Source organism: Coloeus monedula (genome assembly GCF_965178545.1).
Source record: "Coloeus monedula genome assembly, chromosome: 7".
Taxonomy (NCBI): domain Eukaryota; kingdom Metazoa; phylum Chordata; class Aves; order Passeriformes; family Corvidae; genus Coloeus; species Coloeus monedula.
The window spans coordinates 12,080,172-12,104,996 of NC_138787.1; the positions used below are offsets into that span (position 1 = coordinate 12,080,172).

A 24,825-nucleotide genomic window follows, 5' to 3' on the forward strand; every position below is an offset into this window, starting at 1 on the left:
CAGCAATGGTGGCAGTAGACCAAGTCCCCTGAAGCCCCCTTATGTCTGTGTCCCAACAGAGCTTTTAGGGGAGATCTTTGGTCTCTATTTGGGGCTTTTTGGTGATTTTAATTCTTATTTATTGTAGTCTTTGATATCGGTTACTGCACAATAAAACCCAATATAAATCATACAGTATGAGGAAAAGTTGGAAACCTGTTCCGCAGGGTTGAGCTTTTTAATGCTGTAGCTGGGCTGTCCTGCTTTTGGTACTGATCTCACTGTCTTACCTGTGAGACTAAGGTGCTGTCTGCTGAATGGCAGCATAAACTCAGTATCCACAGCCTTAATGGATCCACCACACGTTGGTTGTGTTCAGTAGTCATCCTTTGTCTCCTAAAATAACCCCTCATTCAATTTGAAGCATATGCACTCAGACATATTTTCTCTGCTTCTGCTTATTTGGGTAAGCAAATGATTTTAACTTTTTAAAAAAGCATCATTTGTGTACTTTTCTTTCTCAGAATATGATTGTCTTGAAATGTTTGTACAAATATATATATATATATAGACTTTGCTATTAAGAAAATACCTACTTTTGTTTTGGATCAGTTAAAAAAATTATTTTATAAAATGCTGAATAAAAACCATTTGACAGAGGGAGGGCACAACTGATTTTGCTTAAGTGTGCAAAGTAAGAAGTACCGCTTCCTTCAAAAGCTTCTTTCCTTCTGTTGGGAGGCTGAAGACTGATTACAGGGAGGATGTGCCAGTTTGAAAATAGTGCTGATTGCACTTGCATGGAAAATGAGTTATTTCAGCTGTTGTTCATTGCAGAAGCTGTAAAATACTTGATTGTTCTGATGTGCTTTTCCGACCAGAAAATAACATTGTGGATATTTTTTTTTTTCAATTTAGTTACACTTTTTATCATCAACATTCATTTATAAGGTTGTGTTCTGTGTGAATGAACATACTCAAATTTACATGGATCCACAGTGATATTTCTAATAAATCCATGGATATTATTTTTAATATCTTAACAGTTACACTGTCTGAGACCCAGTATTTTTGAGTTCCCAAGCCTCAGTAAGGGGAAGCTCTCCTGACAGACTGACCTTGCAAAAGTGGCAAGTAAAACTCACAGTGGACTCCCAAGTGGCAGCAAAATTCATTTCTGAGGGAGGCACTTTTCACACTGAAGCATCAAGAATCCACAGATTGTACAAAATATTTTCCTCATTCTTTTTAGGATCTTGTGGCCCCTGGAGTGTACAAAAATGCAGATCCCATAGCTCCTCTAGGCACTGAACACATCCTGGCTCATCAGGGTATCAGCAATTGTCTTAACTAGGGCTTTCCAGGCTTGTGGTGTTGCTTGGTTACCATCATTCCCCCAACTTTCAAAGAAAGAAAGTAAAGCAAATGTAGAAAAAATCCACCTGGTTTCTATTTATGGGCTAGGCTACTGTACGGATCCAAACAAAACAGAATTGTAAATCCTCTACAGCTTCTTTTGTGATCATTTTTTTTCCTCAAGTATTCCGCTTGGCTATTCCCAAAGGCTTTCTGTTTTAAGTATGTTGTATACTGGACAGCTTCTAGGATTCTGCACAAAGTCATCAAGTTCAGAAGCTGAAATCTTGACAAATAATGGCTTGTGTCATCAAGCCAGTCTTGGTAATGCCAGCTGGGATGCCTTTTCAGGTAGACTGTGTGCATCCTTAGGTCAGGGCAGGGAAGAGTGCACAAATCTTAGCTTGGAATATGTAAGGGAGTATTTTCTTTAGTAATGATGATAATGAACTATCATAACCATTTGGCTAAGGATGTCATATCATTTTTTGAATATTTCCAACTGTAGCTTCAGAAGTCCTCACCTGCCCTTAAGTGGAATAATTTTGGCAATGTGAGCTCATGTGTTTTAGGAAAAATTCTCATCTTAATTTCAATTAGCTAATCTTGACAAAATACTCTGAGAACTTGAGTATAGCATATGTGCCCGAGTAGCTATTTTGTTGCTATCCCTGCTCCACCAAAGAGTTCTGCAAAATGAAAAGTATCCATTTTTTCACTTCCAAGCTGAGATAGATAACAACTCTTAAGACAGTCATTCTATTGCTGTGTAACAAATGAGTTTAAGTTTCTTTTCTCTAAGTTAATTCCCAAAATAAGACATTTTTGGGAACATGTGGATGCGTTTCTTAGTGAAGAGAGCTTTCCATAAATATGCTAGGGTCATAGACTGTACCTGGTTATGATACAGTTGGATACAGAAAAACTCTTAGTTTCTGAGAGTGAAGAAAACTAAAATAAATGGAGATATCTGTGAGTCAGACAGAGATTGAGGAAAAATAAACACATCCAAGTAAACCATCCCCAGCTGTGGAAAAAACTATCCCCATCTATCAGAAGTATGGTGTGTATATGAAGCAGACAGCAATTCTTGTAGGAAGTAGAACTTGTACATGTTGCCCTATGTTCATTGTCTGAGAACTTGTGCTTTAGTGGGGCCCACAACTCAGTCTTCTAACCTTTTTGGGCTTCCAGTGGGTCCAGTTCTTCTGACAGTGGAGAGATTTCTCATTTGGTGAGATACTAGCTTTTCAACGCTGTGCTGTTGAATTTCCAGTGTCATCTGGCTCATGTGTGTCCGTGTTACGGATCTGTTCCAGCTCCAGTTCTGTCAGGAGGAATTGGGTTAGGCCCACAATGCTTTGGGAGTAAATTGTCAACTCTTGTTACGTTAGGCAGAGTAAGAGACTGAAATAATGGGAGATCAGTGGTAGGAGAATAAAGGTGCTTACAGACAGCTGAACACAAATCCTATCCTTTGCCCTACTGTGGTATCATTGCCTGACTTGTGTCACTGAACAGAAATCTGGCATAGTATGAGAGGTGGTCCAATCCTGAAGCTTTTATTTGGTTGTTTCCCAATCCTAAAGTCAACAGATTCTTTTGCTATACAATCTCTGGCAAATACCAGATGAGGATGGTTTTAGTCAGAAAGCTTATGCTGCTGTACAATCACATGCATCTTCTGTTGCAATAAGAAATGCACGTTGTAAATGTCTGTATGAACTGTCCTCTGAAAGCTGGATCCTGCTGAGTGTGCTTAGCACTGCATGCCCTGGCCAGAGTTAGAAACTGCAGTGCACAAAATGGAGCATCGTGAGTTAAAGGCAAGCAGAGTTCAGCTTTGGAAGTTGTTACAAATTGGCTGATACTGACAGGATCTTACCACTGTTGAAGTGTAGCAGTGACAGACAAGGAGAAACCCTTACTTGCTTTGACTACATCAGAGCTTACATCTGTGTGGGGCGTAAGGTTGAGATAGATGTCTTAAGGTCTGACTGTCAAAGAAAGTGAGATTTGCTTTCTGTGTGCTAAACAGCTGCATTGGCAATTAGGGAAACGTGACTGACTAGCTAGGCCAAAATCAAAACCCAGAAAAGGGCCAAAAAAAATCCAAGTGTCATGGTAATCAACAAAATCTCACTTTTTGTGTATGTACCAGCAGACTCCAAATAGCCTTTGCAGTCATTCATATAAACATTCAGAAGATTCCCTGCCTTCTGCTGACTTTCCTCTCACCTAGATGTTCTATCAGTGGCCTCACCAGAGAAATATCCTGGAATGAAAGCTGGCTATCTGTAGTCCAATGTTTTCTTGTGTTATCAGTGTTCATCCTGGCTCAGCACGCCTCTGATTCCACCTATAAACTTAGCTTTTAATATTTTTTAGAAGTAAGTAAAAAAAAACAACCCAAAGCAGAAGCCAAACAAACTAGTCTTAGCAGACTGACAACTTCCAGTTAATTTCAGTGCTACTGTGGTCACTATGCACTGTATGGGATATATTTAGCACCGTGTTTTGCACAAGTGTGCAAATCCTATCTGTATAGGCTATTTACTTGGGAATGAAGGGATTGCAGGTTATGTTTACTGTTAGGGTCTAGAAGGCTCATGGGTCTACAGTGGAATTAGCAGAGTGCAGTGTTCTAGTTTTTGAGCTCTTCTGTGATGGGTGTGTTGTGAAATCCTAGGTTAAGTTTGGGGTCAGGGTTAGATGTCAGAAGAAGAGGGTTAAAGGGCTTGTTTTACTCTTCTGAAGAGTAAAGAAGATTCCTATAGGATGAGGACTCCAGTCTAGAGTGTTCCGTAGCTCATGTTATGCTTTGATTCTGCTCTGTAGGTTCATTAAGGGCCATGTCACAATGAATAGCTGTTCTGATCTAGATTTAAACTTAGCTTCTGGTTCTTGTATTGTCACATATCACATTAATACTAGGATTAGGGAACTGTTGAAAAAGTCACAGCTCAAGATGGGAAGGCTTTTAAATGCTTGGTTTATTTGTATGTTCTGCCGGGCTGTAGGGCTGTGATGAGCACTGATTCCTGGCAGGTGTCTTGGCTTATGTTGGTTTTGGTGCAGTTGTTTGTCACTGAGCTCTGGTAAATGTGTTTGGTGATGTGATATCTGAAGCTCTGCTTTTCCCCCTCTTCATACTCTGCAGTGGAGGACAATATGTTGAAGGTTCTGTGGGGGGGGTATCATGCCATCTCCATGCACATGGCCTTCATCAGCCATGGATCTGCCACAGAGGAATATGGACCGCTGTTTTACAGTCTTTATTCTATGGCCTGCAGAGTGACAGCATGCCTTCCTATTTTGGGGTCTTTTTGTTGTTTGAGAATAAAAATCACTTCAAGAATTAACCTTTCATTATAATGGGAAATTACCTTGAACATTTACAGATGTTAAGCAACAGTATTTTCTGTGGTGATACATATGTGAAATAAGTTTCCTTTTAACTGTTGTGCCTTTACTCTCCATTTCCCTTCTCTGCCCTTGAGTCATTTTTTCCTGCGTACTGTTTGATAACATGTCATGGACCATTGAGTAAAGACAAAGTGGTGATTTAGGAAGGTGATCAAGCTATGGAAAGATGTCCCACAGAATTAATTAATATTTTTCAAAGTAATTTCAAAAAATAAAATTTTTCAAAGTAATAAATGTATTACTTTGAAATTTGATAGATGTGATATTGCTTGGAAAGAACAAATCTTTACATCACCCAATAAAATGCGGAGGTATAATTTTGCATGTAGTGTACAGTTGTCTTGGCTGTCTGCTTTGTTACTTTATGGTGATGCAAAATAAGAACTTTGGACTTCAATTTTTTGCTTGTGTTCCTTTGTCTTTTAAAATAGTTTTTAATAATAGCTCTTAAGGGCAATAATTATAATTCTAGCTTGAATAATTTCATACCAGTGACCATATTTCTTGACCACATCAAGAAATGGGATTCTGACATTATCTGTCACTATCTTCTTCAAATCTTGTGAAGTTCAAAAGGACAAAAATTGTCAGAAGAACTCACTTTTAAGCAGGAGGAAAAAAATATTTTGTAAGTTGTAAAGCTCTTCCCATTTGGCTTTTTTGAGTTTTAGTTTTCCAGTGAAGTTGGAGAGGATTCTCCTCTACAGCTTGGGTTGAAAAAGATCAGAACTGGGGTTTAGCAGGTGGTGTGTTATGCAGGAAAAAAGTGGAATCACTAGGGTGCCTCAGTGCAATAATGTCCGTATCTGATTTTCTGTGTTTAAATCCTAAAAATACTGCCTGCAGACTACAGGCGGTACTGGAAGGGGTTAAATGTCTGTATGTTGGCATAAGAAATGCAGTAGCTATTAGGAATGTTGCTGTCTTTCTCAGTTTAATTCAGGTGCTCAGTGGACAAAAGGGACAAGTTCTCAGCCCTTCCTTGTGTCCCTTTGAAGGAAATAGCCAAATCTTGCACTTGCTTGCACCAAAGAACAAACTTCTGGTAGGGCCATAGCATAGGCGCCTTCCCCAGTGCTTGGTTAGGGATTCTGCCCAAAGGCAAGGAATTGGATACGCTTCCCTCACCAGGTTTCCAGCCCCTCTATTCATCTCATGGATCTGTGCCTGTTGTGTAGATTCCAACACCCAGAAATGCTCTTTAACACTGACATGTGTGATTACTTGTATTTCTTCATCGAAGCATCACATTTTAAATTGCTCTATTCATTCCTTTGATTTTGAACATAACTGTGACTCAGCAAGCCATGCAGAAATGTGCGTTTAGATTGTAATGGACTTTGGGACATAAGCTGTGAGAGTCTTTGTTGTGGGAGCCTTTGCCAGGTGAAGTGCTTCAGGGAACATCTGGCTGTTTCGGATGCAGAAGCAATTAAGAGCTTTCTGCCTTGCTTTAAAATAAAATCTGTGATGCTGACAGGACATTTGCAGTCTAAAATTAGTTTTGGCCTTGGTAAAATACGTAGTTTCAATAATGATAAAATAGGACAGCAGTGACACATTTCTAGTCTAGTACAAAGAGTGAGTATTTTGTAGTACAGAAGGAAAAATTAGTCTGTAAAGACAATCCAGTCATAGTGGCTTAGTAAAGGCTGATTTCAGCAGTCAGGATCTTCAGAAATGCCACAATATGCTTTTAAGGTTAGCCGAGGGACTGCTGAACAGATCTTATTCCAAAGCAAACAAGGACCAGTGTGCAACTCTTAATAGCAGCCAAAGAGGAATAATTTCTATCTGGCATGCATGGTAAACCGTACACCATGTCTGCCTTCTCTTCACAGCTGCATGAGAATACAAAACTTTACTTCCCTGCACTAATGAAATTGGGAGATCAGTTTCCATTCATCTGTGTATGGATGTAAACAGGCACTCAGTTTTCCATGTGGTTGTGTGTCTTTAACTTTGAGGACAATTCCTCTGAAATTTATATGCAAATCAGCAAAGGCCTTGTATTGTGAACAAAGTGCTGGTGTCACTCTTTGGGTTTCCCTTTGTCTCATCTGAGTTAGTATTCTTGAGATGATAATGTTGTTTCTGGATAATGACCACCGTGAAACTGCACTGGTGCTGCTCAGAAGGGTTTGCTTAGTAACTGCTAAGTTACTGTAACTTGTGCCTACGGTCCTCTTGCATTAATGATAAAATAGTTTTCATTGCTTACGTTTATCTTTCTGCATATCCCATGTGCTGGCTAGTTTGAGCATAACATGTGTTTTAAAAATGCGTTTGTCTTAGGGGAGAATTGTGTGTGTGGTCAGGAATGGGACTAACAGCAAGGCTTAGGTGATTGCCTAAGCTTTCATGGCAATGAAGATAGGCCCTTAGAAGATAGGCCCTGTAAAAACAGGTAAGGGCACCCCCACGTGTTGACCACAGCAGTAAAGGAATGAGGGATGTTTATTTCACAAAAGTCTCTTGTGAGAAGACAGTAGAGTAAATCAAGAGTAAATTAACTAAGTACTTCTTTTTTTTTTTTTTTTTTTAAACTTCCAGCTATTTTTGCAGGAGATACCGTCTACTGGAGAAGATAGAAAAATAGGAACAGAAACTGGAGTCATTCTCAGTGGTAAGATACCTTTTATCTCTCTTTGCTGATCATTCAGATAGGAAGGTTCTTTACTTACAGGTCTATCAGTGCAGGAACAAGAAGCCAGGAACTTTGGGGGCTGCTTTCACCAGAGCAGTGCAGTCTATTTGAACATCTTGGAAGTGGAATCATATGGAAATCATGGAGTGTCTTGGGTTGGAAGGGACCTTAAAGATCATTTTGTTCCAAACCCCCTGCCATGGCCAGGGACACCTTCCACTAGACCAGATTGCTGAGACCACCACCCAGCCTGGCCCTGAACACTCCCAGGGAGGGGTAAATTTTATCTCCAGAGTCTATGATTCACCACTCCAGATAAATTTCTCTCCTTTGTCTTCTTTTTTTCTGTGTCAGCAAGTTGACCAGCTTATGCTATATGGTCCTACTGCTTCTCCTCACCATCTCTCATCTTTGTAACTGTTTGAACCACAACTGAACTACAATTTGTAATTGTTTGTGAAGGTGTAGCATGGTTTGCAACTGAAAGTTCTGCTGAACTGGTATTCTGAAGTCATATCACACTAAGTATAGTCCAAAGTGATGTTCAGAGGGTAGTGGGAAAGGGTAGCTTTGTAGTAATTTAAAAAAAAAAATAAGATGCACATATAGACTACAAAACTGAGAAATGGGGTCTCTGCAATTGCCTAATTTTAGAGGTGATCTAAACCCCATGTTTTTTCTCACTTGTTTTGAAGAAAATACTTGTTTGGACATATCAAGTAATTCCTTTTGCCATTTTGTCCAGAGGCAGTTTCTCTATGTCCAGCATGTTAAAAAACATAAGCTAAGCCTGTTCCAAGCCTGAATCTAACAAGTGGGCTAATGACCTCATCCTTCTATGTAATTCTAATGGAGGTGACCATTTTTTTCAAATGTCTGTAAGGTTCTCCATTTTCCTTGCAGATTAGGACACCTGGATTGTGTCCCCTACGAATGGCTTCCTGAGAAATCATCACTGAATCATGTAATTCCTCAATTTTAAATCTGTAAAATGAGATAACAATACTCCTGCACTTAAGCACGTGTGTCAGGATGGTAAATGTATTTATGTATTGAAGTTTCTGAAATGCTCAGGCATTATAATAAATAGACTGAAGGAGAACTCATTTCATTTGCACATTATTCACTTCATGCACCCCTTTCTTCGGTGGAGGCAGTTATGCTGTTTCTTAAGGATTTCCTTTTTGCTTCAGACTTTTTACACAGAATTGCTACTTGGCAAACTTCCAAAGCTTTTGGTAGTGGAAAGATCACAGGGAGTGGCTGAATAGAATCAATCTGGTAGTTAATAATTCAGCATGCTAAACTCGGTAGTGGTGAGCTGTGTGACTTCCTCAAAGGAAAGAAGAAAAGTATACGTGCCCAAAGTGGTTCTTATGCATCTGCTGATTGCAAGTGTGGCCAAGTACATGATGAAATATTGCTTGTCTGGCTCTGAGCTCTGTACAGTACAACCAGAGTGACTCATCGGGTCAGTTGCTGACCAGAAGTTGAGCTGTCAGAAACAGATGGGCTGCCTAGAGAGCGAGATATCTTGGAAGTATCTCCACCCTTGTCAGCAGTGTTACAGCACAGGGATTTCTCAGAAGCAGTAATTTCAGTGAGAGATGGTAGTTTTTCAGCTGCACTTGATCTTTCACATCTAGAATGATGCCTTGTGGCCCTGAGAATAAGAAAACTTGCTGGCTTGTTAGTGAAGGTCCTTATTTGTGGATCCTGTACTTGGAGGGGCAGTAGTAGGGAGGTCAGTAAAGTCCTCAGACTTGCAAAGGGATTGTTTTTCAGCTCTGAGAAGCCTTCAGGTTGCTATTAAAAGATGGTTGGTGTGTAAATGCTCTTTCTGCAAATGAGGCCAAAATTTTTAAACAACTCTGAAAATCTTTTCCTGTAGTCTCTCTCCACCTCTTTACTCCTGAGCAGAATGGGAATAACAAACGCTTCCCCAGACTGTAGAGCTGGGCTGAGGATTATACTCAGCTCAGATATTTGGAGTTCAAGTACCCTACAAGTATCTAGGGAAATAGTTTTGTAGACACTGAATACTGGAGCAAGTTCTAGATCAGAATCTGAGAAGAGAGTACACCAGTCTGGGATGGGTTTTCAATTTGACTTGCTCTGGTGGGTTCACCCTGGGCAGCAGCCAAGCACCCATACAGCTCCTAACTCACTTGCTGCAGTAGCTCTCCACAGTGAGCAGGAGGAGGAAAATAGGAAGAACAAAATCGAGACAATGTTGAGTTGAGATGAAAAACAGTAAGTGAAGAAGGAAAAAATGGATTCAGGGGGTGCAAAACAGGGGAGACAGCGTACTGGGTCATGGCAGACTGATGCCCAGCCAGTCTCCAAACAACAGCCAAAAAACTTGCTTGAAAACAAAAAAAATCCTTTTGTTCCTCTATTCCAGTTTTTATTTATGAACTTGAGGACACATCACATGAAATATCCCTTTGGTCACTCTGAGTCAGCTGTCCCAGATGTGTCCCGTCCCAGCCTCTTGTCCACCTTCAGCCTGGCTGTGGGGGTGTAGTGGGAAACAGAGGTGGCCTTGACACTGTGCAAGCACAGCTCAGCAATAGCCAAAACACTGGTGTGTTGTCAGCGCTGTTGTAGCCACAGATCCAAAGCACAGCACCCTGTGGGCTGCTGTGAAAGAAGTTAACTCCATCCCAGTCAGACCCACCACAACCCCAAATCCTACTACCTTTTTTTACTTACTTTTTAATGTAGTACTGTAAAAAGAAGAACAAAATCCTGTTGTAAGATCTTAAGAACAGAGTATTCATGATGAAAAATGTTTCCTTGTATGTGCAGATGTGAAATTTTTATTAGAATCATGCACACTTTGAAACAGTTCAAAAAGACTAAGAATTTGCTGAAGTTCGTTTTTTCTCTGAGTCTCAAAAAATTTGTTTCAGGGAATTCAGTAGCACTTAAGTGCTTGTCTGAATAGGGGCTGCATATTCAAGCTCTGTCCTGCAAGAACAATTCTGGAGAAATTTTACCCAGTGTGAACATGTGACCTATGTCAGAAATGGGTAATCCTCTAACTGCCTATAGGTGCATCTTGTTACTGTCTGTATAAGTATGTAATTTTGTGCCTTAAAATAATCAGCTCTGTGAGTCTTATTTATCATGAGACTGGACAGATAAAATGCTTTCAAAATTGAAACATTAAGAATTAGAATTATGGGGTTATCCTAAGAAATGGAAAAAGTAAAAAATAAAAGATTTGAATTAGGAATGAAAGTTCACTTCTGAAAAAAAAAAATTAGTAAATGGCCCTATGCTTCCCTGCAACACCTTATTTTTGATTATGTATGCTGCTGTCAGTGAAAAGTAAGTGGCAGCTGTGTGATGCAAAGAGTTCAGATAATTCTGATTAGAGCTCACTGATTACTTTGATCAATATCAAAGTCAAACTGAAAGCAAGTTGAGCTTTCACAGATTTTTTTAGAGAGAATAATTGAGATTAAAGGAGACTCTTGAGTTCTTGAATTGATTCTTTATTTTTAGGGTATTCGGCCTTTTCTATTATTGGTGGCTCTTCTTTATTCCACTTGTCAGTATGAGGAGAGATAAGCATTTGTTCCTGGTAGTGAAAAGCATCACAAAGGCTTTGGTGGATGTGTAGTAGTGTGACTGGTCTGAATTTAAGAGTTCAAAGCGGCCACCTCCAAACCTCTTACTGGGTTTGTCAGTCAATGCTGGCATTCCAGGAGAGAGATGACATTATGGGATTTGGTTGATCATGCAGTAAGCACAGTGAAACTGAGACTTCGGTGTCTTCATAAGAAGTTCTGGGAAATTTCTCATGACTTTTTAACACTGAAGCACTGACTTGAATGAAATGTTCCTTGTATCATGGGGAAAAGTGAACATATTCATAAAAAGGCAGCCCACAGAGCAGAATTGCCCCCTCTAGTATGTTCTGAAATGGTTCAGCTCTAAAGGTTCATGATTAGAGCAGGTAGTTTTTCTTTGCCAGTGACAACTTCAATTTTTTTGTTCCCTCTATGGAGCAGGCAGTTAGAGGAGGTTGGAAGAACTATGAATATCTTTGTTTTCAGCAGCGGAGGAACAAATGTTCTCTGAGGCCACTAGGATGGAGTGTGTATTCTGCTAGAAGGGAGGATCAAGGCAGTAATTTGTGCCCTGCCTAAAAGCAGGGTGTATATGGGCATAAAGTGTGAAAGAGTTCTTGTATTTTTCCTCCAACTGCACAGTTCAGGCAGTTTAAAAAGCCCTGTTTGCTGTGCTCTGATTGTGAGCAAAGTGGCTAGACTGTCCGATCTCAGTTAATGAGCAGAACGCCTGGGAAAATAATGATAGCTAAAGTTAAGGTCTTGGAACAACTCTACCTGTGTCAATATCATTGGGAACCAAATTGCATGTTTGAGGAAGACAGCCAATGGAGCTGAATCTCATCCTGTGTAAATTGCTTCTCATACATGGGTCTTCTTTTTTTCTCCATTACTGGAGAGTCCAAATTATGAGCAACTATAAATCCAACTCTCTTCAGCCAAGGTCCTTGGTTCTGTGGATACCAGGGACAGAGCTCTGTTAACCACAGAATCCCGTCACAGCTCACGTCTGCTGCCTGCAGAGCTAGCCCTGCTTGTTTTGGTGTGTGGCTAAATTGGAGACGTGAATTTGTGGCAGCTCAGACTGTGCTTTTCTCTGCAGTAAGAAATCTGTGTGAGTGACTGCCAGAACTGCTCATTATGAATGAAGATGATAACTCTGTGCATGGCTTCATGAAAATGCAGTCATACACTTTGAAAAAGAGTAGCTGTTCAGGAGTCACCTTTGCCTTTACTTGGTAAGGCTCTAGAATAATGAGGCATAACTGATACAGGGCTTTACTTGATAATGAATGCTGTGGTCACCTCTTCTGTGTCTGCACAAGCTACAGTAACTTCCTGCTTTGTTAAGCTGAACTTTGCTTATCCCAAGTTTTGCTGTGATTTGGGCTTTCTGGGAAAGGATAACTGGCTAATAGGGAATTCAGTTAGCTTTTGGGGAGCCCTTGCTTAGCTGGTGTTTGAGAAATGTTTTGGTTATGCTGAAGTAGCTTCATCCAACCCCAACAAAACCCATTTGATTGGGAAATTCCTAGCTAGCTCATTTTATTGTCTGGCAGTTCTTACTGCTGGCAGGATGGTTAGAGGAAGTTGAGATACAGGGAGTTGGACTTGCTGAGACATTGACTTGCTTAGTGTGGTAACTCTGTTAACCAGCACTGGTTTTTTGATAGTGCCCACAGGAAATATGTAAGAGCTTGTCAGTGCTGTTGTAATGTTGCTAATTAACAGCAGTGAGAAGAGGAACATGGCAGTTAAGGCAATTTTGAGGTTCACATACAAAACATGCTTTTTTGTGTGCTTATGGTGGATTGACCCTGGCTGGATGCCAGGTGCCCACCAAAGCTGCTCTGTCCCTCCTCTCCTCAGCTGGGTAGGATAGAGAAAACATAACAAGAGGCTTGTGGATCAAGAGAAGGACAGGGACAGTCATTCAGCTGTTACCATCACAGGCTAAACAGACTAGACTTGGAGAAATTAGCTTAATTTATTACCAGTCAATAAGAGTAAGATAATGAGAAAAAAACCCCTAAATTTTAAAACACCTTCCCCCCAGTCCTCCCTTCTTCTCAGGCTTAACTTTATTCCCAAGTTCTCTAATTCCTCTCCAGAGCAGTGCTGGTAGATGGGGAATGAGGGTCATGGTCAGTTGCCTCTGCTGATCCTTCTTCCTCAGAGGAAGGACTCCTCACACTCTTCCCCAGCTCCGCTGTGGGGTCCCCGCCATGGGACACAGCCCTCCGTGAAGTTCTCCAACTTGCGTCCTCCCCATGGGCTATAGTTCTTCTCAAAATGCACCAGTAGGGATCCCTGTACTGCATCAGCATGGGTCCCTTCCCATGAGCTGCAGTCCTTCAGGCACAGCCTGCTCCAGCGTGACCCCCCCATGGCATCACAGGTTCTACCAACAAACTTGCTCTAGCATGGGCTCCTCTTTCCATGGGTCCGCAGGTTACTGCCAGGAGCTTGTTCCATTGTGGGCTTCCCACAGGGATACAGCCTCTTCAGGCATCCACCTGCTCCCGTGTGGTGTCCTTCATGGGCTGCAGGTGGATCTTTGCATCCCTGTGGTCCTCCATGGGCTGCAGGAGCACAGCTGCCTCACCATGGGCTGCCCATGGGCTGCAGGGGAATCTCAGCTCTGGTGTCTGGAACACCTGCCCCTCCTTCTTTACTGACCTTGGTGTCTGCAGAGCTGTTCCTCTCACATATTCTTACTTCTCTCTCTAGCTGCAATTGCTGCTGCACAGCTTTCCCCTCCCCCCCCCCCCAGCTGTGTTTTTCCAGAGGCACTACCATGGTTGCTGATGGGATTGACCTTGGCCAGTGGCAGATCCGTCTTGAAGCTGACTGGCATTGACTCTATCAGACATGAGGGAAACTTCTGGCAGTTTTCACAGAAGTCACACCTGTAGCCCCTCCACTATCAAAACATTGCCACAGAAACCCAATACAGCATCTGAAATGTGCTGGTATCCATGTTTGCCCAAGAAAAGTGGGTTTGGCATCCTTTAGAACACTGAGGGTTTCAGCTGGTAGGGCCTGCAGTGGTAAGTAGTAACCTAGGTAACTACAAGTTAGAGCTTAATTTGATGCTTTTGAATTCTGTGAAGCAAATAGTATGTTACCTTATCCTCCAAAGCTGTGTTAAATACTCGTCTTCAGAAATTCTGGACAGATGCAAAGTGAAGGTTTGTCCACAGATTTTATCATTATTTCAAGGATTCTGGCATGCCAAAGATAGATCACTTCCAGTGAATGGGCACAAACAGATGAGCTGAAAGATGCTCTAGAATAGATATCTGTGCTATACAGTGTAACTGAGCTTACCTGTCTTTGAGAGAAGTACCTTAAAATAAGACATACTTTTTATTTTCTTGAAAATGTTCCTCAACAAATAAACTATCTTCTTTTCATTCTGTTGTTAAAATTACTCCATTTGTTATCCATATGTCATAGCTAGTCAAACAGCTTTATCTTGGTATTGCCCTTGCCAAGTTAAGAAACCTGAAATTTAAAAAAAAATCCAAAACCTTAATATATCTGACTAAACAGGAACCTCAGTTCATGCATGTCAGCAATACTTAGTATGCTATTGACCTTCAGAAGCAGAAAAGTTTTTTTGAGATTGTCTCCTCACTATTGGGGAGGCTGTGAAAGGGGGGACTGGTTAAGCTGTCTTTGCATACTTTTGGCAGTACAGAGTCTGCATTGACTGACTGTACTTTTACGACTAATTTTGATGTAGATGGGTAGTGTGGGTTTCAGATGAAAAAAATAATGGGTTTCTTTTGAGTTTTTCCTCTAAAAAGTGCAGTTCAAAGTCCAGTAAATGCTCTAATAGCAACTTATTCATGTGTAATAGCAATTAGGTTGAAGGACTGTATGAACAATAAGTAATTATGGGTTAACTTATTTGTGTGCTTTTGTTGTTGTTTCCAGGAATACCTTTTGTTAACATCAGAAAATCAGTGTTTTCCTTGGCAGTAGGAAGGTGGGGGAGGAGAGGAAGATTAGCATTTGTTGTAACTCTGAGAATACCAAAATGTCAGTGGTGGTGTTTCCAGTGTAGTGTGTGACTGTACAGGTACTGTTAATATGGGAATACTGCTGGGCCTGTGTCTGCTCATTGTGGATATACATCAGGTCATTTTACTAGAGAAACTTGTCAACATTTTTTAGAGCTTTTATGTACATACATTTTGTGTGTGTACATATGTATATAATATATAATAATTTAAAATACTGTTCAAGGAAAAATTTGCATCTTCTTCAAAGGACCTATATGAGGTGACTTAGTTATGGAAAATGAAAGGCTGCACTTAATTTCAGTGTTTGGGTTTGGAAGGTTCAGACTGCTTTGGCACATTTAAATCAGGTGTTTACCTTCAAGCATATACATAACCTCACTGACTAATAAAGTATGCTTACCTATACTTTGAATGTATGTTACTTACCTGAGGTCTTGCCACACTAAGGCTGCTTCAGGTCTGTTTTGCCTCCAGTTGAGCACCTGGCTTTATCAGTTCTCATCAGAAGCCCTTTATTCAGGGAGCTCTTTCAGAGCTCTGGTAAAGTGCTTCCTTTCCCCAAACTCCCTGTAAACTTGCCAACTCATCATGACTGTGGTGCTTCCATGTGTGCTTGGTCAGGGCAGCTCTGATGACTTCTCTGCCTGCAGCTGGGGGGGCTCCTGTGGGACCAGCAAGCAGCTGGTTAAAGTCCATGTAGCTCTTTGAATTCAAAGGATTATATTTGCTGAGAATCAGCCTTGTACATCTAGCAATAGTAAACTGGCTCTTCAGAGATGCCTGAGCAAGAAGGAAAGGTGATGTGAACTTCAAATACTTCATAGAAAGAAGGCTGAAATCAGAATAGCTCCAGGACCATCTTTGAACTTGAGGTTTATTCCAAGATTGAGAACTTACTATACTGTACCAGTCTGCTGGTAGAAGTTTGATTCCTTGTGATAATTTATTTCTTGATGCCCAAAGCAAGTGTGAATTTGAACACTTCTGATACTCACTTTTGTACTTCTGCTCTTACTGTTGAGAGAAACCACTGTGATTGAGGCAAGTTATGCTCCCACTTTACATCCTTCCCTGTCAGCATTCCCATGCTGTGCTCTTGTAGCAGTCCACATTTGGGCAACCGCAGAAGCAAATGGAGCGACGCTGTCTCTTGGCATTCTGTTCTGAGCTGAAATAGGAGCCAGCATAAATGGCTTAATAGCTCAAGTCCCTGGCAACCACAACTTGGAAGATAATACCTCATTTGTAAAAACTGAAAGTTAACCTTTTTTGTTGTTGTTTTGCAGGAGGGCCACGCAGATGTAGAATTTGAGTAGATTGTATTTTGCTATTTGACTCTTCTTTGTCAGTATGCCTGGTAAGATATTTTGAGGCACTTGAGGAAGAGCAAGAGGGTAATGTTTATTTTGGCAAGTCTTAGCTGTTGAAAGCGAGTTTTCTCAGTCTCAATTTTTCTTTCCAGAGCCCCCCATCCCTCTCTCCTGCCTGTTAGAGAGAACCATTTTGCTGACCATGTAGCTGAATCCATTTATTGTCAATTGGCCTCAGCTCTAGTAGTGTGATATACGTAGTAAAACCAGGAATTCAGGTTATGCTGAATCACAGTGATGCTCTGCAGATGTTCGTCTAGGATGCCAGCCAGCAGAGCACAGGCTGTAGGCTTCCAGCAAGATTCTCCTGCTGAGTGGGGAGGATATAGAGCCCCTGGATGCAGTGTCTGAAGTGGAGAGCATCAGAAGCCAGCAAATGGATACTTTATCCTGGGCAGCCACTGGCAGTTGTGGTAATGATGGAGTGCTTCTGGGTTTCCTACCTTTGGAGCTCTGGAGTGGGGGATATGCCTTTGCTGGCTCTTACCTGGTTCTAGGAGGCTAATACAGGTGTGTTTGAGGGAATAAAAAAACTCTTCAGAAAAAATCTTCTTTTAAGAATGGCCTAGGGATTAAAGTACTCTTCTAGTGTAACAGGAGGCAGATTTGGAACAGGCACTAGATCTTCAGTGTCTGTAGGATGGAGATGGTCCCTTGTCACTAGGCTGCTGGGATGAGTTCTGTCTCTTCCATTTGAGCTGTTTCATTTTCTTTATATAAACATTTATAGAAAATGACTCCTCGTTTTTTCTGAAGTTCTGATTTTAATGAATTGATAATTTCCTACTCTGAAATGAAAAATTGTTGGGAGACTTTCTGCCTTATCCTATTTCAGCTTTTTGATATTTTTGTAGTTCACTATAGCTTCTTAATGTGGAGAAGAGTCAGTGGTGTAGCCGAGTGTTCCCTTCTTAAGTGGGTGGTATAAATTGGATGGGTCAAAAAGAAGAGCAATAGGAAGTGCTGTCACCTCAGTTTAGAACTACATGTGTGTTTGACCACTCATAGACTTTTAGCCTTATATTTGATAGTTATTCAGGTGACAAAACCAACTGGATAGGGAGTTCAAACACATGATATGTACAATAGTTTAGGTGGGAAACTGTTGGCTTCAGATTACTGATTCACTGCTTCACATGGCAAGCTGTGCAACTTTAGAAAGGATCTGGCTTGAAAATAAACGTTTGGCTACTAATCAGTATGGAAAGAGGATGGTAGGAATTTTCAGAGGTTGTGCCTAAGTCCCTTGAATGTTCACTAGGAAATAGCTCTTCTATCCTGTAAAATACCCTTTCATGGAAAAAAAAGTTGCACAGTCTTGCTGCTGTGCAACAAGACTCCCTTCCAGAAATTTGACATTTTTTAAAATCTGAATTCCTAGGGTTTGTTTAAGAAATGTGCAGTCACATGTGTTTTGGAGATGTTTTTCAATGTTTAGAATGCTATTTTTTTTTTAATTAATGGTGCTTAGTTTCTTTTCAAATTTATTTTACTTAAAAGTATGATTATTTCATAAAGCATTTTATTCATTCTTTGTATGTGCCTGCCTGTATATGTACACACACATATATATGTCAGCAGTTACAGAGTATTTACTTTTTACTGTTACCTGTCTGTTGAAACACGGATACATAGCTCTACATCGGACTTGCATGTGTCCCCTCCTGTATCTCTATTCTTCATTCTAATATGTTGCTGTAAATAATGCAGAGCTGGCCTTTCTTTAGTGCTTTTTAAATTGATCTCCATTGCTCAGAGGCAGGATGGTGTTAATGACCTAAAGTATAAACTACTGTTCTGGGTTCTTCTCCACCTGAGCTATATTCTACAGAGGTAGCAGCTCCAGGTCTCTGAGGTGGTAACTGGTGTCACTGTTTGAGGGTGTCAGTCACTTGCCATGAACAAACACCAGCTCATGCAGTGACACCAATCTTCTGGGGAAGCCACACTGAAACTTGTGTCAAAGACGAGCTTAGCTTCGATAGGACAGACCCAGCATTCAAAGACTGTACAGGAAGAGGGTTTGCAAGCAGCCTTGCTTGTAGCCAAGGGTGAGTTGTGGTCTGTGGACCAGTGATAGAAAATACAGCCAGAGTCTTTTTGTGATGTCCGTATCAAAAGATACGTTATATCACTGAATACTTGTAAACTGTTTGGATGAAATATTAATGGAGGTGGGGAAGATGCCAGCCAAGTAGCTTTCTTTTGACACTCTCTTAATCTGATCTTGGTAAGGGCTAGAGTGTTCCTCTGCAGGATTCTAATACAGTGGAGCTGCAACACCAAGTGCAGGGAGGACCTGAGGATCCCTCACACACCACATCTCTGTGAAAACACAAATGCCTGTGGAGCCCACGTATGTAGTGGTCTGGTTTCTCACACACTTGAACTGGGAGAGGGAAGCAAGTCAGGTGACAAGAGGGGAGAAGCACAGGCTCTCCCTGGGTTACATGCATGGTACCATCTCTGCTTAGGAAGAGGAGAGCAGAACAAGGTCAGAGAGCAATGGGTTTTATCAGAATGAGGTACAGAGCTTACTGGTGCCTAACCGTTTTGTTGCAACACTGACTGGGCATGATGGTGTGTCTGTGGTACCTGCTTAGAGCCATTCCTGGCCTTGGCAGAAATCTGAGGAAGATAGAAGGCAGAAGCACACTGACCCAGGTGCTACAGACTGTCCTTCCTCACGTATCCCACTCTCACCTCTGTCCCTTTTTTCTTTTTAGCAGATAGGTCTGTGGTCTTTCAGATATGGACTTTATAGTGTTAAATAGCATAACTGAGTTCCTGATGCACTACTGCACGTTTTCCAAACCTTTACTCCTTACTGCCCATTTCCAAGTGAGCAGCCTGCAAGGCTATAGATCTGAGACATCCACTTCTTCCTCAGACTGGGTAGTCAGGCATTTCAGAAACCCTCAGGAGGAGGTGATAAACAATGGGGGAGCATAAGCCTCCTTTCTGTAGGAATCCAGAGCTACATGTGGAATCAGTGAGACATTTTATTTCCTGCATCCTGTTTCCAGATCTGCAGCCAATAGGTTTCAGTCAGAGTGTGGTGACCAGTAGAGAATCTGGCTGCAATAGCTGAGCAGGAGGAAGAATGCAGAGGCAACAGCTGCATTCTGTGATTGAGAAAAGCGTGACCAGGGATGGAAGTGGGACTGGACTCTGCAAATGGGGAATATTCTGGAATGTATGTGCACTCTCATACATATGTTTAGGCAGGCATTTAAAAGAAAGGATTTTAAAGGCCTCAGATGTCATGAAAATTACCTGGGGTATTTAATTAGTCCGAAGTGGCTAATCTCAAACTTCAGAAAACCAGGAAATACAAAACGATGGTGTGGATAGAAGATTTCTACATGCAGTCATTAGAAAGATGTTAAACAGTATTGGAAACCACTGGTTCTGTTTTAATAACATTTTATGTTGATTTTGCTAGGTGTGTTCATTTCTAGTGACAAAAAGGCTAAAAGGACAGCTGTGAGGACACTTGTTAATATGGCTTAGGTGCTCCTGACTCTGGTTATGTTTATGCATTTATTTTTTAATTATTATGTTTATCTTTAGACACTAGACTGCAGCAAATAGAAAATCATACCCACTGCTAATCTCAAGATACTGAAGACAAATGTCTGAATCTTGGATTTCTTGTCGTTTCAACATCAGTGGCAGGGCTTTGTGTACAACTAAGAGCAGTAATTGTTGTCACTAACAATCATATGCATGTTGATGTTTGCCTATTTGACCTAATTATTTTTTCTTCTATTTAAATAAAATCTGAGTGAAAACCAAAATAATTTCTTTCTGAAATACTTGAATTTTGGAATCGCACTCTTGGAGTTCTTTCAATCTTTCTGGTGCCAACAGTGTTAGCTTAAAACTGCATCAGAAAAATTGTGTTAATCTCAGGCTTCATGTGCAGCTCTCTAGTAGCATTTCTTTGTAATGAAAAACAAAGTCAAATGTGAAATGGAGGCCACATGTCTCTGATTCTGCTGGTTTTGCTTTTACCTGGAACATGTGGAAGTCTGCAGGCAAGGCAGTGTAATATAATATATATGGACGGGTAGGAATCCCATTTGAAAATGAGATGTAATTCTGTAGAGCAGGTAGAAATAGAGAAGATGAAAGCATAGTGCAGGCTGCTACAATCTCATTAGATACTGTCATGGTTTAATCCCAGCCAGCAACTAAGCACCACACAGCTGCTCATTCACTCCCTCCCCATGGGAGTGAGCTTGAGTGGCAGAGCTTTGTATGCTGAGCATTACATCTTATGATATGGAATATCCCTTTGGTCAGCTGTCCTGGCTGTGTCTCCTCCCAATTTCTTGTGTCCCTCAGCCTCCTCGCTGCTGGGGTGGGATGAGAGGCAGAAAAGGTCTTGATGCTGTGTAAGCAATGCTGGCAGTAACTTCAACATCCCTGTGTTGTAGCTGCTGTGAAGAAAATTAACTCAATCCCAGCCAAACCCAGCACAGGTACTTAGCATTTTTTTTCTTGTCTTTTGAAGTTCCTCTAAAATTGTGATTTCTTTGTTCTGCCCATACCTGTCTAGCTTTTTGGAGCTGGGTGATTTTGACTGAAGTATTTGGAAATGACAAAACGATCTGTAGTTAAAAATAGAAAATAATTAAAATTCATATTCTAGTGTTGTTCTACTTCATGAACAAATTTGAGTGACAAAATTGTAAACTCTAGTTTCTCTGGTAATAGAGAAAGCTCACTCAGTGACTGGGATTAGAGAAGCATTGGCAAGGGTCAAGTCAGTTAGACCTGGAATTCTTGATTTGCTGGGGTGGTGTTTCCTTATAAAAGGAAACAGTTGCAGTGGGCAGATGAGGAACTATGACATTTTTTGGGGCGTAGGGAAGCATTCATCCATGATCCTACTGATGGGAAATCCTCCCAACACCAGATTATTATGTGCTGTTTAATGGGGAATTTTCTGATCCCCCTTGCCGAAGTTGTGTTTTCACATGTCAGAAGTGGTGGAGCAGGTGTCACACACAGTCTCCACTCTGATAGACTTTACTGTGACAGGGTATTTTCACAAATTTTATCTTTCTGGCAGCCCTTATGCTTTCATAAACTACTTTTCCTCTCTGTGTATTTGCAAGGAGACTTTTGTTGTTGTTGTTGTTGTTGTTAGGAGTGGGGACATACCTCCTCTTTTTCTGACAGAGTTTTGAAGTCTGAAATTTACATGTGCCAGGTTTTGCAGCAGTGGCAAGACACAGAGTTGTTTTGATTCCTTGATATTTGAGATGCAGACAATCCCACCCATCCATAATGTTGTATAGAATGGAGTCTGTCAGCTTTACCCAAGGGCCTGGCTGGCTGGAAGGTGTCTGTGGACCAAACACCTCTGATGCTGGTACCAGTGGGAAGGTGGTGGGCATTTTTTGGGAGTTTAACACAGCAGCAGTGGGATTTCACAGCTGCTTGGAGACAGAACGCAAACTTCTGTAAAGGCTGGGCAAGCAGCCACATACTTTAAGCTGTGACAGGTGAGCTCTGACATATTTTTCTGCAGTGGTTAAAGGCTGTTCCTGTAACTATCTGCCTGCTGGACGTTGCTACTTACAGTTAAGGTCAGCAGGACAGAGCACGTGCCAGCACTGTAGATGCCCTGGTTCAGGTTCATGATAGCTTCAACCTGCACGGACTAATACGAATAGCTTCATTTGGTAAGGGAGAGAAGTAAAACTCTAACAAAAGTAGTCCAGTCTTCTCTGCAGCATTCCCTTGAATGCTACTGAAATGCTTCATTTTACAAGGCAGGTGAAATGTTTCATTTGGATTTGTGTAATAGGTTTAGAAAAAACACCCTGTCAGTATTTGAGGTCAGGATGCAATGAGAAACTGAGACTGATCTCCTGCTTCAGGTAGTGCATTTGGAAATTTGTATCAGAAATTAATGATCCATTTATATAAGGGATTTGGTAGGTTTTTGGGGTTTCTTCATTTATTTTTCTTAGAAGTCTGTTAGCATGATACTCAGTGACATTTCAGGAGCACAAATACAAGCAGGAGATGTGGAGAAAGACAAAGCATGTAAGCTGACATTCAAGCTGAGAATCTCTCATATACAGTACACTTTGTGTGTTTTAAATTTAGTACTTGTGTTAACTTAATCTTGGCTAGTGCAGAAAATCTTGTCAAAGATCTTTCTCCAAACATTCTTTTGTGTGCATGCTGTTGGTTACATTAAAGTACTGTTCTTTGGGTGCCTTTAGGGCTCAGCTGAGGGTCCTATCTTGATGTTTCACAACTTGCGCAGAAAGAAGCTTCTCTGAAGAATTCAGGATGAGAATGTAGCAGCTCAAATTTAGATCCAAGCCTGGAGATAAAGCTTATAAAGCTTCAGTGGGACTATTTTGTTCATAAAATTATGGATGTGCTATAGTCTTTTGCCACAGGATTAGAAACTAAGTAGTTGTTCAATACTGAGATTAAAATAACATCAGACCAAAAACACTAGTTAAGTCAATAAATCAGTTGGTGCTACAATAAGAAAATTAAATTTGTTAGCTATTAAGTATGGGCATAAAGGATGGTGCTTTTAAAAATTAGTGCAGCATTGACATTTTCTTTTTAATGTATCATCTGTATTTTATGTAACAAGCAGTGCTGGACTGAGTTATATAAACGAGTAAGTGTTTTATGCATGTTATTTCAATTATCTGTCCTTGGAGAAGGTGAATGAAAAATAGCTCCAACTCAGTTTTAGCATCTTCATTTTGACAGTTGTAATATGCATGTTAATGGAGAGTGTGAAGTGTAGAGAAATGGGTTCATATGTAAAAGCTGATGTCCTCTTAGTTCTTTATCTTAAAAGGAAAAGAAAAAAGAGAATAAGGAAGAAAGAAGCAGAGGGTATGTTTTGTGTGGCATACCAGATCTTTTTGAAACAGCTTGCACAGTTCCAAGCTAGCTGAATCAGCAGCACGTTTATTGGTGGAAGGCTATAATCGTAGTAACACCTGCAGTGTACAGCAAAGAAGAGGCACATCAAATCTGGCAAAGTGTTGAATGAAGTTTTTACATCTGGTTTTAAATCAAGTCAGAGCATTGCTACAAAGAGTAGAATTGGTTAAGTAGTAGGGTTTAATCAAAAAAATTATTTTAAATTTGAAGGATTATTTAGCTGGTATCTTTGAAGAAACCTTAGTTGAGAGGCATGGGGCTTTCACCAAGGATCATTATTTGGATTAGTTTGCTTCATACAAGATGCAGTTTTAAAATGTACAATTTTGGTACAAAATTGGTAACATATATGTTTGAAAAAGGAACCTGAGGATTTAAAGTGACAAAGATCTTTTCAATTACTTATTGGTTTTAATATATTAATAAACTTTTAAGGCCAGAAGAGTTTGTTAGCTCTAACTCTTATTGAGCTTGTTTTTGTGTTGTGTGTTTGGCTCTTGAGTAAAAGATTTTACTGCTTTTGTTAATGTTGTTATAAGGTGCTCGGTCAGGTTAAGTGTATTTGAATCAGTATGCAAGAGGGCAGGCATTGATCAGTTGTCTCTAACATTACAAAATCTGCTCAGTACTAGATACAAGAGCAAACTAGTCAAATTATCTATTCCTTAACATACTGTTATCTCTTAAACAGAGAATAGGACCTGCCCAGTGTGGGTTTGATGTCACTAGGTAGAAGGCTTGCTTTTATGAAAAGCAGTAAGGGAGATGAAGACTTAGAGTAACTTTAGAGCTGACTTTTCCAGTCTGCATGGGAAATTTGATTATCTGTATTTTATGTTCTTTGCCCCTTTGGAATGAGAAATAGCTGACAGCAAAAGACAAGAAGTACATTAAAAAAATGTTGTCTAGGGACTGCAGACTACAAGCATTTCTTAACACCTTTCTTCTGTTATTGGAACACACTAAATATTGGAAATGGAATTGCCCTGAGCTTACCTTCTGTGTGATCTTCCTGCCTGCTCTGTCCAGATGTTGTTAGTTCTGCTTTTAGCCTTTGGGTGGGCTTGATAAAGAAACTAATTTGAGCTCTTTCATTCTTGATGTAAGGAGGGGCAGGAAGGGGAACCTTCTGCTCTGAGATACCAGCAGACAGTAAGGCCTTCAGAGTGACACAGTGGCCCAGTTGCCAGGAAGTCTTATCAAACACAGTGAGACTCCAGTCTTGGCCAAGCATTTGAGCCCACTGACTTAATAAAGGTAAAAGGTATTTGAGTTCTAGTAGAGCATCTGTTCATGGTATAGTAAAATGGAGATGGCACAAGCAACCTTACTCATTTCAAGCATGTCTTTTTAATAGCTGGCAATGGAAATGGTTACTTTTGTCTTTTGGCTCTTCATCAGACCAAAACTCAAATTAACTTCTTTTTCTTCTTCCCATTATCTCTTTGCCATATGCTTCCTCAACTCTCATCTCTTTAGTTAGAAAACGGGTGCATACA

At 40.6% G+C, this 24,825-nt stretch overlaps 1 protein-coding gene across 1 annotated transcript in view; it reads left to right on the top strand.

Moving 5' to 3' along the window:
* Positions 1 to 24,825, top strand: part of SPATS2L (spermatogenesis associated serine rich 2 like) — a 79,723-nt gene that overhangs the window by 10,555 nt on the left and 44,343 nt on the right. The window contains exon 2 of the mRNA XM_082284637.1: positions 7,315 to 7,387. The gene's annotated coding sequence lies outside the window, so the exon portion shown is untranslated. The remainder of the gene's footprint in view (positions 1 to 7,314; positions 7,388 to 24,825) is intronic.